At 40.7% G+C, this 18,995-nt stretch overlaps 1 protein-coding gene across 5 annotated transcripts in view; it reads right to left on the bottom strand.

Moving 5' to 3' along the window:
- Positions 1-18,995, bottom strand: part of NRG4 (neuregulin 4) — a 52,884-nt gene that overhangs the window by 26,277 nt on the left and 7,612 nt on the right. For 2 of the 5 annotated variants that reach the window (XM_063347376.1, XM_063347372.1), the window contains exon 2: positions 373-516. The gene's annotated coding sequence lies outside the window, so the exon portion shown is untranslated. Of the gene's footprint in view, positions 1-372; positions 517-686; positions 832-965; positions 1,092-18,995 lie in introns of those variants that run through there. The other 3 variants (XM_063347375.1, XM_063347373.1, XM_063347374.1) reach the window with 3 other exon arrangements.

Genomic DNA, 18,995 nt, shown 5'->3' with positions numbered 1-18,995 from the left:
TGTGTAAGTAATTTTGAGATATTAAAAAATATGTACCATAAGAGTTTAGATATTTACTTTTACATGGTGGTCATTGGGAACCTAATGTAACTAGTCTTCATAATACTGATTTTGATTTTTTAAACTGAACATCATCCAGGCAGCAAGAACTGATTGCTGCCAACACCAATTGATCAGTAATAACTGATTGCTGCCAATTCCACAGCAGCCCAGCATACGGGAGAGAACTGTTAAAACTTGAATTTCAATCTTTTTTTTGGTTTTATTTTGTCCATTTAGAGCACGTTCTTAACCTTGGGGGATTTTTACTCCCTTTTTTTGTGCATTTAATTTTGCATTGAGTCAATTTGTTCTACTTAAACCACAGCTTACCACAGCAAATGGGTATTCTTAACTCTGCTGGTGTAATCTTTCTCAGACATGCACAGGACAATCTGCTGAATCAACGTAATCTCTAATCTGCATCGTGTAATCTTGCAGCTGCTCTCTCCGTACGCACTTATGTAATCCTGTGGTCTATAAAAACACAGCAAAACACAAAAAGAACAGGCGGAAACTTTTATGAATAACGTTGTCAAAGCCCCGGCACGCCTCACAGGGCGGCCGCCCCCACAGAAACCAGCCCCCGCCGCCCCCGGGCTGCAGCGGCCCCTCACAGCGGCCCACCCCCCCACCCCTCCGCTCACCCCGCAGCCCCTCACAGCGGGGCTCCCACCTGCCCGCCCTGTCCCGAGGGGTCGGCGATCGCGACACGGCTGCTCCTGCCGTCAGAGGACCCGGCGGCGGGGGCGGGGCCTCTGCCGGGGACCCGCCCCCGGCGCGGCCCCGCCCTCTCGCTCCTCACCTTCCCCAGCCCGTAGTACTACGGCGCCCGCCGTTCGCCGCCCCTATTGGCTCGGCGGCGCCCACGTGATGCGGGGCGAGCACGCGCGCGCGCCCCCTTTAAACCGCCCCCCCCAACCGACCTGAGCGACGGCCCGTTGTTTCCTAGGCGACCCGCGAGGAAGGCAGGGCGCGCGCGGGCGGGCTCGCGCACGGGCACTTCTCCCCCCCTTCTCCTCTCCGCCGGTTCCGCGCGAGGCGCGGCGCGCGCCGGACCGTTGGCGGAGCGGGCAGCAGGTACGTGCCGTGCTCCCGGCGCGGCGCTGGGGACGCACCCCACGCCGTCCCCTCAGCCTCCCGCTACCGCCGTGCGCCCCGCCGCCGCGGTGGGGCCGCCCCCGGGGGCGGGCAGGGCGGCCCGGCGGGGTCCCGGCGCTGCGCTGGCGGGGCCGCGCTGGCGGAGGGGTGCGCGGGGAGCCCCCTCAGCGGCGGAGAAAGTTTGGCGGCGCGCGCCGCCTCACGTCAACTTGCCAGCGGCAGGACTGGGGGGGTCTTGGGGCGCCCAGCCGCGGGCCGGCCTGCGGCGGGGCCGGAGCACCCTCCCGCGGGGTCAGTCAGGCGGCGGGCGGAGCGGGGCGGGGTGGTCTTCGGGCCGTGTCCGCTCGTGGTGCGGCGTTGTTCCCTGAGAAGAGGGGGCTTGGGGGCAGGGGGACGTGGGCCGGGGGGGTTCCGACCCCCCCCGGCCGCAGACACCGCTTCTCCCCGCCTCAGCCAGACCCCTGCGGATCCCGCGCCTCAAGACGGGCGCGGGGTGCCAGCTTCTAGCGCAGGGTTCCCGAGTACGAATCACCCCAATAACGCCTTAGCGTGAAAGTCGCTTTTATTTTCTCTTTGCGTGAAAACCCACCTAACCTGTGATACCTCTGTGATACGGCTACTTGAGCAATTTCCTCATTGAGAGAGAGTGCTATAAATCTGTAAGATGCTGCAGCTCTTCTTGGAAACCTTCTGTCCTAGACTAGCATCACTGCTTGCCACAACAAGAAAAGGAACAGTAGTTTATTTTTTAAAGTTGAAATCCACCTAGACTGCTTTTAACCAGGGGATTTTCAGTTTGCCTTTTGTAAAAATGTAATAAACTTAATAGGCGGCCTTTTTTGTTACGTCTATAGAGGTGAAATCTGTGAATTGTGCGGACTGATGTGCTGTAACAGGATAGTATGTCACAGCAACTTTGCTTAAGGGGAAAATAGTACATAAACATGTGTGGTTTCTAAGTTTGTTAGTATGATGAAGTTAGGAAAAGGATCTGCTGAATGTCTCCAGCAGAACTTCTTGGTTCTTTCATGCGGGTTTGAGAGCAAACCAACCTACAAGCTCTATATTAAATAGTGCGTGCACCTGAGATCCTTGTAACAGCTGCAAAAGATTGTCTATGTAAAAGGAGTAAAACGAGCAATGATGTAGGGATATTTACAGCTATGATAGCAATCAGCAGAGAAGCCTTATTTGTCTGAACGCGGGGCACCTGTCATGCTATAGGCACACAGAGTCAGAAACTGCTGTTTTGTGATGCGACTGTCAGGTTTCCTAGGTTTTCTGTGAGACTTAGTACTGGAATTTGTACAAAGAAAGGTAATCAGCCTGCATATTCTTAATGTGCTGTAAACATTACTACCCGAACATGGATCAAGTGAGACGATATTGATAGTCAACGGTTTCCTGGTAGTTCCTGTGAAGGTGCTGCAAGCTCCTGCAGGACACTTGTAAAAGGGTTGTTAATAGCACAGTCATATTAGGGGAGTGTTATAAATTAGACCCTACAATAATGGGACATAAGTGCTTTGCAACAAGATACTGTGATTAACTTTATGGAACAATTATCTTGTATGGGAGAAGCTGTTAATTGATCTTGTGGACAATATCTTGTATTGTCAGGTAGTATACTCTGTGCAGAGAAGGGAAGAAATACTTCTCATTTACAGAGGACATGGAATAAGAAGCAAGGGTGTACTGCTTAAAATGTGTTATGGTTCCTAAACACTGTGAAGAGTATGCTTCCAGTCAGGGAAGTGATTATGAGTAAAGAGCCCACATTCCTGAAGCAACGCATGCACATACTCATTCCTCTCTGTTTCTGAACAGTGGAGTTCTTGCAGCTCTGTCCTGATGCTACCCATTGGATTGCAACATTGACTTTCCTCTGTTTAGTGCAAGGTGGGGTTTTTGCCTGAAGGGTTGAAAGAGATGTAAGTTGTACAAAAAGTTAGATGTGGTTAGCAGGCAGTAACTGCTAAACCATGCTAAAGACAGCAGTGGGCAAAAAGAACATGTAGTAAGGGTATGCATCAGCTATCCTAGCTTCATAACTGGAGTAGGAGGTGAGATGAAGATCTTAACTCCAACCAGTTTATGAAAAGGTCAGTAAGTAAATTAAGATGTGAGCTATGTATGCTTGCAGTGCAAGTACTAGTGCAAGCCTGCTCCTCAGCTGAAGTGTTTTCAGGCTGTGACTGGCAGCATAAATGCAGAACATAATGCACAGTGTAGCTGTTTTCCCTATCACTGGGTCTGTTCCCAAAAGTTAGTTAGGTGTATGCATGATTACAGTTCTGAAGGTGCCCTGTAAAAGATGCATACAGCTAATTATATTTCTCCTCTCCTGGCCTGGGGTACTGTTGTGTTATTACTCCAGCTTAGGTTCAGTGGTGACTCCGTGAAACCTGGCTACCTGGCAGCTTGCTGTTTGGTCTCTGATGGTCTATAGACTGCAGCTTCAGACTCTGCAGTAATATTGCACCACAGATTACTTTTAGCACAGAGGGACAGAACTAGCAAAACCTCAAGCATGATCAAGACTGTGGTTTCAGTGTCATTACATGTGATAACATCCATGTTATCACATGGAGGAGAAGCTGCATTGCCCTATGAGATCCTGATATGACTAAAATTTACCTATAATATATAATCGGTATTAATTTAAATTAGTTGCATTACCTGGCAATAGAACAGCAATTAACTGATCTGTGTTATGTAGTATAAAACTGTCTGCATACTCTGTTAAGAGCAACAAATGGGGTGTGATGTTGGTATAGTGGTGCTCAACTCATTTGCTGCTTGGACAGTGGGATTACTTAACAGGCAAAGTACTTTATCCTTATGAACACTGCAGAACCAATATTGACATAGGGGAGTGAGCTGGGCTCCTTTCTGCCTTGTGTGTTATCACCAAAAGTGTCAGCTAAGTACTGTTTGCAGAGTCTTTGTTTCTAGTTGGTATGTGAGAGGAAGACTGTGATTTGATTCCTCCGTTTCCTCTCCTCGCTGGTTCTAGCCTGATACTGTGTGCTGTTGGAACTTGTTTGCCACGCACTTGTTAGGTTTAATGATATGAGGGGCAAGTCTGGAATCTGCGGTGTTGGAGAATGGGGAGCTTATGGTTTGTTTTTTTTTTTTACTTGAAAAGAATTCCAAACTCTGTTGATACTTCTGGGAGTATTTTTGTAGTGTAGGTGGACATAAACATGCTTGGTGAAATTCCATCTTCAAGAGAAAAATAATCAGTGTTGGTTTGTTGTCTGTGGGGTAGAGTTTGGCTGTTGTGTGTTCTTTGGCTCTAGAGGCTCCTGCCTAAGGAGAATGGAAAGCTTTTTTTCCATCAAATTTTTAGATGGTGCGTGGGGAGCAGAGGCTGGGTGAAAGACGGCGGAAGGTTTACTTCAGTTGCTCTGTCATATTTCAGTCCACTTACTTGCTGGGTTTAGGATTTGGCTTGACAAGAGAGATCTATTAAGGTTTAATTCTTAATTTAGTTATAAGGTCACAATGAGCTCTCTTACATCCATGTAATCCTGTTGAAATCACTGGTTTTGTGTGAGTATAATGAAAGACAGGCCTTCTTGTAAACTCATGTAGCAATGGAGGTTTTCTAATGATACTGCTGTCATTAACTAAGCATTATACAATATCAGCATATTTCTTGCTTTATTCAAAATCATATTTTCAGCATAAAGAGATTCTCCCTCTGTCTCACTTTGATTTTATCTTGTCTAGGGTTCAGTGTTGCTTTGGTATATTTCAACTAAGATTTTTTCATGGTAATTGCTATATCTTTCCTTGCATCATGTAAAGCACCATGTGCACCTGTATCATTATACACAAATGAAACGACATTTAAAAATGTATGTTCAAATACTTTGGGTGCAAAGTCAGACCTGTAAGTTGGAAAATGTCTGCTTTAGGGTTGTGCAGATGTAGTTCTATGTTGTGAGCCACACTGTTCACTGAATGAGCCAATGATTTGCAGGAAAAATAGTATGTGATCTTAAGAGTTAAAAAGAGGATTAATGCAAATGGAGCTTAAGTCATATGCTGTTTTAAATATGATGCTTCCTAATTTTCAAGAGCTTAACTTTCAACCCAAATAAGCTTGCAAATTAGTTTCTAATGTGCAACCTCCTAGTATTGTGATTTTTATCTTTTTTTAAAAAACAAAACAATATTATATTGAGATATAAACTTCCCTTGTTGACCTTAACAAAGTGGGATTTGAGTCTTCAGTAGTGATTTCTAATTCAGGTAATTGCCTTACTTGGTAAGGGCTGTTATTTTGTGAAGGAGGTAGGACCTTTGGGGTTTGTGATTTGTCTGCGGAAATTATGGGTCAAGTCTGACCTGTTCCATCCTCCTTTCTGCTGTCTGTCCTGCCGCTCTGCTTGTTTGCTTCAGCAACCTGTCAGTGCTCCATAGCACACTGTCTGCCACCATCCTGTCAGAGGTGCGAGCTGCCCAGCCATTGTGCACATGGAGTTCATGTCTGTTTCATTATTTTCTTTTTGAGAGGTCACCAAATACTTGATTTAAAAAAAAAGCAAGCAGGCATAGGAAAACAGTTCAGTTTAACTTGAATGGATTGCCATGAGACAAAGAGCATCTCTGCTGTTCCAGGGAACTTCAAAGGCTGCCTGCAAATGAGGCAAGTGTCAGCTTCTCAAAAAAGTTGCAAAAGCCTTTGTAGTGGAAAGTGTTATGTGTCTGATATTTAAGTGTGCCTACCAGCTTTTTCCACTAATAGAAAATGAAAATTCATATATAAAAATAGCAAAATACAAATTTTATTGAAGTTGGTGAGCCTTTTGCGGTTGAATTATTTTAGTATTTTGCCTTACATACTTTTGTTCAAGGCTATCAAATAATTTCTTATAGAAAAGTACACCATTTGGACTACCAGTTGATTTAGGCAATGGTACAAATTTGAAGAAAGCTCTTCTTAAAGTGAACTAAAGAGCTCCTGTCCATAATAATTAAAATTAACAAAGATCTAGGATGTAAACATGAGGCATGTGGTGTGTCTTGGCTAACAAGCAGTCCATAATTTTTCTCTGTATATAATAGCTGCCTGGATTTTACAACCCACATCTAGTAAATAATTACATTCTTATCTGGAATGATAAAATTAGACAGCTTTGAAAACAACTTTTTAACAGGAAAGTAAGATATGGGTCAAGGTTCACACGTTAACTTGCACAAGTGTCTCAAAAAAACTAACCTCAAAGATTTTTCTTGCATATGTTTTTCTTCTTCTGTTACAAGCTGCCACCTCCTGAAACCTGAGTGCTCTTTTTTTTTTTTTCCTGTTTCTTCTTAAGAAGGACTTTCTGAGCAGGGAACAGTAGTGTAATTAAATAGATATGTTTAACTTTGAAAGGTGTTATTTTTAGGACTAGCTCAAAAGGGCAGGTATCCCTTGGAGACATGATAATATGGCCAGATTGTCTGCTTCAACTGAAAGAGCAATGTAAGACTTAGGTAGCCTCAAGATTTACTTAAAAGTTTTTGACACATGTTATCTCTGGGCAAAAAGAATTTCAGAGGAGGCTGCAGAATGGGCACAGCTTCTGAGCCTCTTGGCACTGTGTTGGAAAAAGTGTTAGCTTCCAGAGAGGCTGACCCTATGGAGCCATGTCTTTGTTCCCTTCCCTTCATTTTGTCAGGGCCATGGTGATGCTGGTTCTTTTCCCCATGCTTGTATAACGGCTCTTCTTAGGAATGCGGCACTGATGGATGTACACAGATATGTACCTGCCTAGCGAGGATTATGCTGGAGACGACAGCTGTTCCCTAGCTGCCCCCTAATCACTGCCATTGCTTCCCTGCAATTCAGATCCTAAGGTGTACAAGGAACAGAGAAACTTGTCTATGCTTCTGGTAGGAAGGGGTGTGTGCATGAATTAACGGGCATACTTCAGAGATATTTGTCTCCCCACTCTCCTTCCTTTTTTTCTGATTCATATTTGCTCACTTTTCCACCTTTCAGCAAAAGGGGAGCATATGGCAGTGTGCTGTCCATCTGGTTGCCACTTACTGTGAAATCATTATGCAGGCAAATTTGGCCCCATCTTGAATTTCTTATGTAGGTAAAACTGTTATTAGAATGACAGCTGAAGTGTTTATTCTGAACTGTAAATGGGAATTAAGCACAGAGAGCAAACACAAAGGGTGCTTTCTGAATATTTTCAGTCTTCTACATTAAAAAAATACTTGTGCTATGCTAGTATTTAAAGCAAAAAAGACTGGGGCCGTGATTGTGCTGTAGACTGTTCAAGTACGGATAAAAGACAAGACCTGATCCCAGAGGATTTGCAGTCTAAATACATTTTAATGAGAACATTGTGAATGATGATAGATGCTTAGGAAAACCTTAGTTATATAGGTAATACCATATATATGTCATTAAAAAATGTGTTGACATTTTTGCATTCTAGTACAAGCTTGTAACATATACTTTTTAAAAGCATAGCAGATATTAAATTCATTGTTTAGTAGTAGTTTCTTTTTTTAAGTGATTAAGTGTGACACTTTTAAGAATCTTCATTAATTTAGGTCTTGTGTGTTTTGGGTATATCCAGATACTTCTGTTTATCTGTGTGTCAAGGGTCAACACTGGCAAAGAGAAGACTATTGCCTTTAGCAGCATAAGCATGTGTATGTTTTTGTTGTCATCAGATTTCACATTACTAACATTGAAATTGTAATAACCAAACTTTCTTCTAATTATCTAAAGTAGTACTGATAAAAAAACAATTAGGCTATATTTATACTATAATATTCTGAGATCTTACCTGAACTTAAAAGTACCTCCAAAAGTAACTTTTAAATTACATTTATTTTATCTTATGACAGCTAACTCTTGTACGTTGTCTGCTTCATCAGTCAGTAGTTTGTTTTTCATGTAACCACGTAAAAAAGCCTGGATTCTTTTAAACTGGAGGAGGTGGTTATAAAACCAGAAAGTAAGTGGGAGAGTCAGAAGCATAATTTACCTGAAACAGTCATCTTTGCTTAGGTGTCTGTTTAGATCAGGGATCCTCGCTTTTGATTGTTACATGCATATTGGTTACATAGGACAGTGTCGCAGTGACCCCACTGTGAAACAAAAGTGCATGTGGACTGGTAAGAATAGTTTTGGTGTTGGGGAGGAGAGTGGCTAGAGTTTGTTCACTGCATTCTTTCAGGCTTTTTATTTGTTTTGAACAGAAGTGCAGTCAAGTTTTTAACACAGTGTTGGGATTTTTTGCCTGTTATCCTGCAAGAATCAGTTTAAAAGACTGTAGATAGCTTTCTAGAAATCTTTTGTTCTGTACTGAAACAGGCAATGAAAATGAAGCTAATTAAGTTTTCCAAGAAAACTTGAGTTTGAGACTTACTCTAAATAAGTGTTTGAACAGATATTCTGTGCATTAGTGTATCTTCTATGTATTTTAAAATGGAAATCCAACCCTCAGTACACAGCTGTGAAACTATGGTGACAGTGGGAATACTGAGTAGTTATTGGGAGAAGGAAATATTTAATGGCTTCTATTACAGTCTCATCACAGCTGTGACCTATCTATTGGTGATCTATAGCTGAATATCCGTAGTAGTAGTATCACTGAAGACAGCCAGCTCTGCTGTCTGAAACTGAATGGTTAAATCACTGCTGAGCTGCATCTTGCAATGCTTTGTTGAAAGACTTGTGCTCTGTGGAATTTTTTTCCAATTCAAAGGTGAAAAAAAAAGGTACAGAAACGCCCAAAGGTTTGCTTTTAGCCCACAAATCAGAGAATTTCAGAGACTAGTTAGTGTGTCGTGCTTGTTTTTTTTTAAATGCATGATGTTGTATGACTTGTATCGAAGTCTTCCGAAATATATTATTTAAATATTCAGGGGTTTGTTGAAGGATAAATCTGTGATGGATGTAACTGTGACATGCTCAGATTGATGGATAACTTCACCAAACTTGCCTCCCCACTACTGTTTTCTAATGTGAAAATGAAGAAGAATTCCTTTAGTGCTCTTCTGCTTATGAGACAGAAATTGGTGGTAAGGTAGTTCCTCTATGGCCTTAGAAGTCAGGATCAGGTCACCATAGTGACTCTTGAGACTAACATTAGAAAAAGTTTAGATTTAGTTGAAGATACTAAAGATCTTTAGTTTAAAGATACTGACCATCTTCTTGCATCTATTATTCTGCTGTAGAAAAAGAAATAATTGTTGTGCAGGTAAAATAACATGGTTCTAGCTAATGAGAGACTGTAACAGTTGTCCTGAAGTGCTGCTTTTAGGCTGGTACCCAGGCTTCATATCCTGCCAGAAAGTAGAGGAGTTTTGATGTGTAAATGAAGGTATTCTTTGAAATACTGGGAAGGCCTGGAGTGCCAGGCAAAGGATTCCCTCAACAGCTGGAGGAATAGGACCTCAGGGACTCTTAACAACCCTTTGAATACTGAGCTACATACTGTCCAGTTGTAAGGGTGGTTTTTAGTGTGTGTTTGTTTTTTCTTAAATTAAATTCTCTTTAGATTAAAAATTCTTGTCAGCAACTCCCTTGTACTCTTCTGAAATTTGGGAGCTATAGAAAGAAACTTGGTTCTTTTTCCTTTAGTGGGTGGATGTTGTCGCATCCAATCTGAATGTGCTGTTTCAGTCTGAAGATTAGATAGCCTTGTTGCTTTTGAAGACCTTCTTTAGGTCTAAGATGATTTCCCTTTTGAGGGGGGAAGGGAAGGGACTGCAGTCAAAGTAGCTGGTAGCCTGCCAAGGCTATGTATCCAGTGCTATGAAAGCACTGGATACAGTGAACTAGCAAACAAAGGCTAATTGGTTGGTTGACACATTTGGAAATGCGGCTAGTTCTCAGAGTGACTAGGTGACTGGCATCAGCTAGTACCTGATTGATATTTGCTGGGTTAAGTGAAGTAAGTGTATCATCTAGTGAGAAATGATCTGCATCCTCATCTAAAAACACCATTAACTAGCACTTTCACAGACTGCCTTGGTGGAGAGATTTCATAGACTGAGTGAACATGTGAAGTGAGCTTTCTTCTGCTTCATGCTTTCAAACAAGGATTAAGGTGCATGGGACAAATTGACTGGGAAATACAGGCTTGCACAGCTCATTTTGTCAAGAGAGGGAGGACTTCATGCCCTAGTGCCTGTGTATTTTACAGGCTTTAAAAATCACTTTAAAACATTCACTTTTTGTTGTTGACTATGTGGGACAGGAGCTTTCTCTCCAGGTAATGTCTAATGTAATGAAATACTGACCTAGATAATGATGCTAGCATAAAGCAATGCAGAGGGTTTTATCATAGAATGAAGATAGAAAAAGGGAAGGCCAGTGTTCAAACTATAAATTATAAAATTGACAGTTTGATATTGGAGGAAAACCAGGTGGTGGTACTTCCCTCCATAGAAGGACGTTTTATCTTGGGGGCTGTATACTGGTTTTGTTTCAATGGTTTAACAAAGCACTTCACTCTGAAACAAACTGGTTTTCTACTAGTTTCACTGGGTATATAAAGCATACTGCATGAATGGCATTTGGCAGGAGAGGAACATAATGTATCTGAAACCTTTAATTACATGCTGTAGACAGCTCTGTCTAGGTCAGAAGACACCATGTTATCAAATAACATATAGACATTCAGAACTTGCACAGTAGCTTGATTATTCATTGAATAATTGGTCTTTGTTAAGCAGATAATGGCACCGTTTGCATTCAGAGTCTAGGTTTAAAGTATATGATATAGAATATTTGTATTTTAAATCATCTGTTATCCAGCTGATGTAAGACTACATAGTTCAGTAAAAGCTTTTACAGGAGCAAAGACTATCTATTCTACTGTGTGTGTCATGCTTCTACTTACTGTATGCCACCAGCAGTTCTGAAAGCGTCTAAGATTTTTTTGGTATATTGAATTTAATTTTGTATGGGTGCTTCTCTGCAGCAGCACTTAAGACCATACAGACTGTTTAAACATAGGCTGTATTTAAAAAAACAAACAAACAAAAACAAACAAAAAATGCCCTGAAGAACAAAACAGTTTAGAAGCTTTCCAAACTGCTTGAGGGAAGAAAGGGAGGAAAATAAATAGTGAAGGAAAACAAGTGTATGATTAAGACACACAAGTAGGAGCTACATGAGAAATGGCATGTCTTTCTCTGTTACACACTGTACCTTATTTTACTTATCCATAGAAGCGAAGTATTTCTACCATATGAATAATTACTTAGGCTTTTTAATGCTTTAAGATCCCAAGGTGGAATAGGGAATTATCGACTGCAGTGTCAATAGCTGATAATTTTTGCAAGTATGTCAGAATATGATCTAAGGCAAGTTTGCAGGTTCCTCTGGGCACTTGCTTATGTAAGCTCGTACTTGGAGGTAACTGTCAGCTTGGTACTGTTCTGTACTTCAGTACTCTGTTTTAGAAGGGCTGGGGAACAGGTGATGATGAACAGACCTTTTTCCTCTAGATTTCATCCTGCTTAAGACAAGCATCTTATTTTCTTTTTCCCAAGCTGGAGTTTAAAAGCAATAAGGTGATAAAATTATTGCCTCGAAGGACAACAAAAGTGATCAAACCCACTCAAAGTAATGGTTTTATTGTATCGAGTGCAGCATACCGAGTTAATCAAAACACACGTTCTGTATCTGTGACTGTTTAGCCTGCAGAAGATCAGTCTGCCTTGCAGTAGAGAAGTTGTATTTTCGGTATGAGCTATATACCCATTTGAGCTGTGATCAGCACTCTTTGCCTTCCCTAAGGAGATGGCAGTGATTGTAACATTTATCATACATAAAGGAATCTGTCTTGCTGTATATAGCTGCCAAAAGACATGTGAAAAATAGGGACAAAGAAGGCAGTGTCTGTGATCTCAGTACAATAAAACTGATTGTGAACTAAGGAAATAACTCCCCCACTTCTCACCTGAACCCATCTTTAGCCACAGTGATAGTTATGAGTTGAGCTGATTTGGTAGCATGCCTGTAAAGGAATCTGCTAGCAGAATATTGCCTGAAATGCTGGTGTGGTGGTCTGTGCATGAAACTGTTGACCTGTGCTGCAGAGACATGAACCTCTAGGTGAAAACAAATTCTTGTTCACTCCAGAAATTGAGTGCACAGATAGAATGCTGTGGTTTACATTAAAAAGATTACTTGAAAATCAAATGAAATGATGGACAAGATTTTGAATTGTTGGTGGAAAAATACAAATGCATACCAGTGTTTTAATAAGAGCAGGGAGTTTCCCTGGATTAATTAGGATTGAAAAAAGCCCAGAATGTAATGCATGTTCTGCTACCATCAAGCAGCCCTTTGACCGGAGCAGAAACATGAAACCAAGGGCGAAAGTTCTCATATTTAGGGAAGGAAAGATGGAGCAAACTGAAGTGACAGAGCACTTTTCCAAGGGAAAAACACTGAACACTTGAACTTTGCTGTGGTCCTTTGTGCTTTATAACTTGTAGCAAAGATGATGGATTGGTGATTCTTCTGACTTGGTGAAATTAAGGCTGCTTTCTGGGAAATGCAGCAAAACAACCTCAGAGGCTGCTCTGGGGATGCTTACAGATTTGCACTCCTATGAGAAGTCTGTGCCTTTGCAAGGGAAGGAGAAAGAACGGACTTGCAAGCCAAGATCAAAATAAAATATGATATATCAAGGTGCTGTATGTGACCTGATTTTTCACTTCTCCACTATGGGCGATGAAGCTACATGATACTTAATTTCTAATGACTTTCCTCCTGTCAGGCTTAGCATTCCCTTCCTTTCACCCCCAAAGGACTCAGCTATAAGGATTCTTGTGATTTGAGCAAGGAGAGATATATGTAGCAACAGCTGCTGAATCTACCTGCTGGACTTAGGTGCTCCCCTACTTGCCTATCAATGCCTTTGGTGTCAATGGCTTTCAAGTTGCTAAGTGTTAATGTAACATCCAAATGAATGGATGGATGAAGATATGGGTGTGTCCATAGCTAGAGTGTGTGTATCCTGTGTACAAGACAGTGTTGTATCCAAGCTTAGATTTCTGTCAGTTTTGAGATGGTTACGTGTTTGTTTTAGTGCATGAATAAATGCATGTTTAAACTAGTTCTCATTGTTTCCCCAAGGTATAATTTTGCATTTTTATAATCATTTATAACTGAAGTGTTGGAGGAAACCTTTCAGGCATGAGTATTTAATAAATTAAGATCTAGTAACGCTGTGCACTGTTGCAATCCGTTTGCCTAGAAAATCCTACCAGGTTTTTCTACTACTACCAAGTAAGATCTCTTGCTCTTCACCCGTTTAGTGCAAGTTTTAACACCATATCCACTGAAAAAGTGCATAGGTCAGGTTAGGAAAAGTATGTTTGCCCTGTGGAATTTTTGTCATTAACCAGAGTGTATGTATGTACATGTGGATCCTATAATTTTTGTGTCTTCAGAGCACTTGTTAAGGTCATCCTGCTGCAAAGGTTCAAGTTGGATTCATATTTTATACCAAGTTGTCTCTGGGACAACCTCTCATCCCATTAATTTGCTGTGATATTTTTATGCTAACTGTAGCAAAAGGAGAAAATGTTTAAGCAGAAATATTTTAAGAATTGTAGATGTACTTTACATCTTTTGGACAGAAATTGGTACAGCGAAGGGGAGAAAAGTCAGCATAATGTGACCAGTCATCTCTGTAAGTTGTCGATGGAGCACAGTTTGAGAACATCTGGACTGTAAAATGCACCTCTTGAACTTTCATTGATCAGTTCCTTGGGCTGTCAGCCATGAAGTATATTTTTAGATACTTGCAGCAAATCTTATTGCATGTGAAAGAATGCCAAATCCATAGTTTGTCAGCTGCTGTTTTTCAGTAAGTAGGGAAAAAGGATTTTTGTTTCAGTTAAATAGTTAATTTGCTGCTGCATTGCAGACTGTAGTTTGTAGAGCTATACCTGAGTTAGCTTTAAACTAGGCAAGCCTGGCAACTAGTATCAAAGTCCAGCTGCAGCCGTGCTAGCTCAGCATGAGCTGCTATAATCCGTCTCTAATCCGAAGAAGAAAACTATTGGTCTGGACACAGTAAAGCAATCTTTTCTTTCAGTAAGCTGTTTCCTCTAAAAGCAGAGGGGAAAATGTGTGTGTGTCTTTAATTTTTATGGCTCATGGCTTACCTTTTTTTTTTTTTTATAAGAACAAGGAGAGGCATAGTAATTTCATGGAAAATGAATGGGTTGACTCCTTATGTGGGTGAAAGTTTGCCTGCTACAATTGCATATCACACTATAGCACAGGTGTTCCTTGGGACTTCTGAAATGGGGCAAGCTCTTGTTGGAAGTAGGAACAATTAATTCTGTACTGTAAATGTGTGCTCTGTTTGCCATCTGCAGCAGTACACGTTGGTGGTAGAATACTTTAAAAGTGTATAGCTGCCTGAACTGATCTAAACCCACTGATTGTCTTAGTCCCGTAGGAGTTGGAAGTGCTCTGCTCCTGGACGAAGGTGCACTATGTTTTGGCCTGCTTGTCCTTGGCAGATTGTTTTTCTAGCCTTTGGATGCTGCCTAACACTTCTTTCTGAGTATTCTCCAAAGTTCATTATGCTCGGTTTGGACACCTGTCTGTTTTGGGCTTAGTAGAAGAGTGTTTCTGTATTACCAGCTGTTAAGGAAGGGTAATGTGCATTAACAAAAAAATTACTTGTTAATGGAATATTTTTGTGAAAACTTGTTCACCTTTGATTCCAGACAGAAGTTTTCCTGTTCTGAAGCATTCCCTGATCCTCATGCTATCTATCCTTCAACTTTTCCTAAAAGATCCTGTCTTCAGTATCACAATAAGTATGATAAGTCTGTTAAACCAACCTATATTTATAAGCTATTTAGTATATACTTGTTCAAAACTGTATTATCTTACTACTGCTAACATTGTCTCAAATTAGATTAAGTACTTTGGAGCAGGGTTTATGTCACTTGAAAGAACACCTTCTAAAGTACCCAATGTGTCTCTAAGTAGCATGTGAATAACAAAAGTCTGGGCTAATTTTTCTTGCCCTGAAAGACTGTTCATTTATAGGACCTTAAAAATCGTAGAATTCTGATTGTCATCTTGGTATCTTTCCCGTCTCAATCTTGCAGTGAAGTTTGCAGGGGATGCCTTTGACAACTCTCACTGAGAACAGATGCTTGATACCATCTGAAAGCTTTCTATCCTGTGTTTTTCAAATGTTGCAAACTCAACAGGTCATGAACTGTCAATTGTGAACATCATGTTTGAAATCAGCATATTGAAAGTGAGAAGGATAACATGAGAGAATAACAGTTTTATTAAGGACCAGTGTTTTGAAGGTGTGAAGATTAGAAATGAGTGATCACAAGATATTGCCCCTCTATATCCCTTATTGGTCTCTGCAGCAAGCAGTTTGTATCATTTCTACTTCTTGTTTTTACAGTGTCAAGTGCAGTAAGTCTCTGACCTGAGGCCAGTATAATCTTAATTTCTTGTAGATATTCTTATTTTATTGGAGAATCTGTATTGACTTTGCATTCTACTATATTTCTGATTCAATCAAGATTTTAAAACAAAATTAATTTTATTTTTGGAAGATTTTACATATGTAGTTTTAAAAAACCCAACAACCTATCCTTACAGTACTGGAGGCTTTTCTTTCTACTGGGAAGTGACATTTTTCAGAGTGCCAGACCAACAGTCAGAAATAAGTTCTAATCAAATTGTGGTACCTATTTGCTTATGTGGTCTTGGACTTCGGGTTTAGTTAGGGAGTCTGTACTCATCAGTTTACTTAAATTTTAGAAACCTTCCACCAGTTTGACCAGCTTTTCATGTTTTTAATCCAGACGCTAGTACAGCTGTATCTTCCTTGCTCTCATCTGTCTGTCTTTGGACACTTTTTTCTGAGTTTCCTACCTCCTAGTGTGTTTTTTAATTTTAATAAAGGTGAATTGATAAATCTTAACAGAAGTCTGTGTTTGCAGGTGTAACAGACACAGTTCTGTTTCAAGCAGGTGGCTGGTATGCATTATGGGTTTAAGAGCAAGAATATGTTTTATTTATAGCTTAGCATTTGTTTAGTGTTTTGAGGCTTGCATTGCAATATGAATCCCTTGCATAACCATTGCTTGAAAAGGATGCTTTTATCTGATCAGTGTATTAGACAGAACCTCCTTATTGGATATAGGTCATGAGACTTGAAGTACTAAATAAGATACTGCTAAAATAGAGCTGTAGAGTGTGGCAGGATGACTGCTACATTGGGTCGCACAGTAGTGGACAAAGCTTTTCTGTCTGTGTGGTACCAAAAGAGGCAGAGTGTCCCTAACTTGCTCTGGTGGATGCTGAGGAGCAACAGCACAGAATGTTGAGAGATAACTTAGATTTTTCTGTGGGCCAGTATGGTTGAATTGTCCTTTTTTTTTTATGATCTTCTGTTTTAAAGATAAAAGTGAGCAAACAAAGCTTTTTCAAATACATTTGCTTTACATATTCCATGGACTGAACTCTAGGGTTAGCAGAGTCTGTTGCATAAATGTGTCCCTTGTACTACATTTCTCCAGAAAACACTGTCATGTGTGATATAAACATGTTCACAGAAAACTACTGTATCTCCTTTAATAAATGTTTGTTATAATTATTTAATACATAGGCAAAAGCAACTGTGGTCTGATTCAGGGTTAGTGCCAGGCATTTTAAATGAGAATAACTTTTCTCAACCAGTTCATCTCCCCAACTTTTTTTCATCTGTAAATAAACAACTATGGTTCTATATTTAAAGAGCAGCCTAGGAATTAACATATGTGACTTTTAGTTGAAAATACATGTCAAATTTTCATATGCTATTAATTCTTCCCATTTTCCTATGATGTGATAAGTATTGAGTAGAACAATTACTGAAAAGTTTACTTCTGGAATTGCCAGAGAAGCTGAAGCCAGGTCCCTCTCTGTGCAGTGTTTGTTGTGCTTTCTTGCTGCATTGTCAGTGACAGCAGAAGCCTCCCTGGGCCCTGCAGCACCTCTGGTGTTCTTGGTGCTGCTTCAGGAAGACCAGCTCTGAGGTGAGGGTCCTCAGTGTTTTTGTTAAATTCATCAGTTGCTTTCCCTTGTCATTCTATCTTATCACTATGCTATCTCTAAGTTTATGATCAAAAATTCTCTAAGGCAGGGAAGTACTCCTTTTTTTTTTTTCTTTCTTTTTTTTCTTGTTCTTACTGCTCAGTGCCTCTCACTAACATTCTGCTGGGGTCTTAGTTGATTAGCATGGTGAGCTGTGATGGTGTTCAGTTTTACCATGTATCTTTAAGACCCTGATCCGAAGTGCTTTACAGAAGCCTGTGGGGGAATACAGAAGTAAATTTTAAATCTGAATTCCAGAGTACCATTGTCACTGCTTTACAACAAGGATTTCTTAGTATGTTAGCAGTAGCATCAAATTAGTGTGCCGCAGGGAAAACTGGTTCTGTGCTTACAGTATTAAATCACAGTTAGATTAATTTCCTAGTGAAGAGTGAACTTTGTGAGCCCTTAGCAATTGAGAATTTAATCTCAAGTTTCTCTGTTTTAAAGTGGAGAACCATCAGCTTGTGCTCTTCCATTGATAGCATCAGTATCACAAAGGGAGTTCGTGGGTGGGTGTTCCTGCACTCTTCTTTGGAACTTATTCAGTAGCTTGTGGTGCCCTCCATTAATTCATGTGACAAGTATTGGTCCTCTCTGTTCTTGCATCTTAAAAGAGATGAGGGCTCGACAGGCATGGTCATTATGTATTCTTGAAGGGGGGAAAAAGATGAGTTTAGCGTTTTTACTTTCCATGTGTGGTGTATTATATGACCAGTAGCTGAATGCATTTTAATATGTATTTATGAACACGCAAATAGCTTCATCCTGCAGGAAAAATTCTGCATGCCTGTGCAGAGCAAAATACTTATCAACATTTTCAGAAACTACTCCTCTTGCATACCTCAGTGACCCTTCTTTTATTCCATATGAAATAACTAATGAATCAATTGCCTCTAGTAAAAAAGTTCTGAAAACCTAATACTTATACTAAAGTTCCACGAAAAAAAAAAAGGGGGGTTTTGTGGGTTTTTTCTAAGTAGGAAAACCAGAGTTTCAAAGCTCAAAGTGCATATTTAGGTACAGATAGTGCCTGAAATTATTATTTTAAAATGAACATACTATTTTTTAAGCTCAAAAATAGCTACTTTAAGCATGCAATGTAAGATAGATGTAAAGGTGTAATTGTTCATGAGGTGTATAATTTGTAATCATATATAGAACCAGACCTTGGGCTAAGCCATAGCCTGGGATTTGGCTGCAACAGATGTCAAACCAGGTCCTCTCCCTTCTTTCTCTGTGTGTTTTGTTGCTGTGCTGCCTTGCATAGAATCACAGAATGGTTTGGGTTGGAAGGGACCGTTAAAAGTCATCTAGTCCAAGGCTCCTGCAATAAGCAGGGACATCTTCAACTAGATGAACTTTTGCAGATACCGTTCAAGTTTCTGCTTTTTCTTTCCCCATTATACTTAGTAAGTTCAGGGAAATTATGCTAGCCCTTGCTAACTGTAGTTACTTTTTGCTGCAGGAGAAAGAGTGAGCGCTTCCCATCCTGTTTCCAGGTCTAGTGGAAAGAATTCTTCTTACCTGTGCAGTTCGCAGCAGCCAGTCTAGACACACTCTGAACATACACTGGCCATGTGTGTCTCCTCTGTGAGACACAGAGGAAGCCCAGACCTCAATCAGAAGTGAGAGAGGAAGATACAGGGTTGACTACTAAATGTGGTAACTACTGGCCAGTTGACAAGGCTGCATTGGGCGGGCTGCTTCCTCCAGATTGCATTGTGTGACTGTCGGGGCTGGG

Source organism: Chroicocephalus ridibundus, chromosome 9 (assembly GCF_963924245.1).
Source record: "Chroicocephalus ridibundus chromosome 9, bChrRid1.1, whole genome shotgun sequence".
In the NCBI taxonomy this organism is placed as follows: domain Eukaryota; kingdom Metazoa; phylum Chordata; class Aves; order Charadriiformes; family Laridae; genus Chroicocephalus; species Chroicocephalus ridibundus.
Note: the sequence above shows the minus strand (reverse complement) of the source record. Positions and strands in the feature narration are given on the sequence as shown.